The sequence below is a fragment of the Martes martes genome (assembly GCF_963455335.1).
Source record: "Martes martes genome assembly, chromosome: 1".
NCBI classification, from domain to species: domain Eukaryota; kingdom Metazoa; phylum Chordata; class Mammalia; order Carnivora; family Mustelidae; genus Martes; species Martes martes.
Window position 1 is genome coordinate 206,909,366 of NC_137888.1, and position 2,161 is coordinate 206,911,526.

At 37.9% G+C, this 2,161-nt stretch overlaps 1 pseudogene across 1 annotated transcript; it reads left to right on the forward strand.

The window, feature by feature from the left end:
• The first annotated feature begins 1,315 nt into the window (after nucleotides 1-1,315).
• LOC308352449 (RWD domain-containing protein 4-like) lies at nucleotides 1,316-1,846 on the forward strand (annotated as a pseudogene). Its single transcript has one exon. The product of its transcript is annotated as an RWD domain-containing protein 4-like (transcript).
• The last annotated feature ends 315 nt before the right edge of the window (nucleotides 1,847-2,161 follow it).

Genomic DNA, 2,161 nt, shown 5'->3' on the forward strand with positions numbered 1-2,161 from the left:
CTCTCAGGTCATGATCTTAGGTACCCGGGATCAAGATCCACATCAGGCCTCTTGCTCAGTGGGAAGCTTACTTTTCCCTCTCCCTCTGCCTGCTGCTCCCCTGCTCATGCTGTCTCTCTGTGTCAAATAAATAAATAAATAAAATCTTTTTTTTAAAAAACACAAAATATTGGAAATTCCCATTAATACCATGAGATTATATAGATTTGTTAAGAATAATTTTTTCTGAAAGGAAATATATCATATTGAGGAGGTTTTCTTTTGTTTTACCAGAAAATAATCATAAGTTGTACTACTCTTTATGAAAAAGAAAACACAATTGGAAGAAAAGCCATTTATAATTTCATAAGAGAAGGAAGTCTGAGACTGCAGGTCACCACTTTTGTGTCCATAATTCCTTTACATATCTGTTCTTCCTGAAAGTGTAGTTTTTAATATATACTGTGTTTTGTAATAAGTTATTGGGTTTTATTTTTCTTATTAGGATCCTGTTTTTCTTTTTTTATTTTTCTTATTAGGATCCTGTTCTCTTATTCATCTCAGTGTCCACATTGCCTAGTCACTGGCAAAACAAGTAATCAAACATACATCTCCAGTTATAGTCTACATAGAAACACAAATTTCAGTGACAAGTTTGACTTAATATGGCCCTAGAGTCAGAGATGAAGCAAAATTTAAGTTATACATTTACTAATGTGCAAACTAATGTTTTCATGCTTCCCACCTGCTTATTGATGTTGTGAGGCTGGAATCCATGTGTAAGGATGGCTATCATTGGGATGAAGAAGAGTTTACATAATTATGTTTTCTGTTTTGTCTTCCTGCTACTACCTGGAAACTTCCATATCTCCCTACAAATATGATTCATTGGAGTATAATTGAATATAATAAGCAGCACACATTTAAAGTATACAATTTGATATGGCACCTGGCTCAGTTGGTTGAGCATTCTCCTCTTGATTTTGGCTTAGGTCATGATCTCAGTGTCCTGGGACAGAGCTCCTTGTCAGCTTGGGGATTTCTCTCTCTCCCTCTGTTCCTCCACCTGTTTACACTTTCTCTCTCTCTCCCTCTCTCTCTATCTTTCAAATAAATAAATAAATCTTAAATATATATATATATATAAACTATACAACTTGCTGGATTATGGGAAGCATAAAAAAATTAAGATTATAGGGGGACATATTGGACTCTTGTCCCCAGTATGAGGGCACACCTCCTGTAGCAAAGGACACAGAAGGAGGATTCCCTGGCCTCCAGGTCACTGCATTCACTTTGTCTTTATTGCAGATGCCCTCTTGAGAGGTGTCCCATGATGCACTTGCTGAGTGCCAACGAGGTCCGGGAAATGGAATTGGAAACATGACCTGCTGTTTATGCAGGAGATGAAAGATTCTGGGAATTAAGCCCAGTTTCCTTTCAATATAGGAGAGGAAAAATGGTGATACTAGAGCCTTCTTAATAGAGATTTCCTGGACAGAAGCATATCCTTGAACACTTCCAATCTTATCTGTGAAAGTTTTTTTTTTTAATAACACTCACAGCATCAGCTGTAAAGCAGAGCATAATAGCCAAGTTACAGGAAACAATGGCAGTTAATCTCATGATGTTAGGACCTACACATCATTTGAATATGCAAATGACACTAAAAAGCTGTTCATGGGAAATCACCATCCCACGAATTCTACCACACCAATAAGCAGTATCATCTCTATTGAAACTCCTAATATAGCCCCATCTAGTAAGAAAAAAGACAAAAAATAACAACTTTAAAAAAAAAAAACAGAAATGTAATCTGGCAGAGAAAACAGATCACAAAGGAGAACCTCCCCAAGAACTGAACTGAGTCAATGTGGTGAAGCATTTAAGCAAAACTGGTTCTGAAGATGATGAATAGTGCTTGGAACAGGATACAAAGGAAGAGCATCCTTTAAACAGTAAACTGGGTTCAAAATCTTTTATTACTCTTTTCTGGGATTAAGGTGTCTTCTTTTTTTTTAAGATTTCATCCATTTATTTGACAGAGAGAGAGACACACAGCGAGAGAGGGAACACAAGCAGGGGGGGTGGGAGAGAGAGAAGCAGGCTTCCCACTGAGCTGGGAGCCTGATGTGGGGCTCGATCCCAGGACCCTGGAACCATGACCTGAGCCGACGGCAGA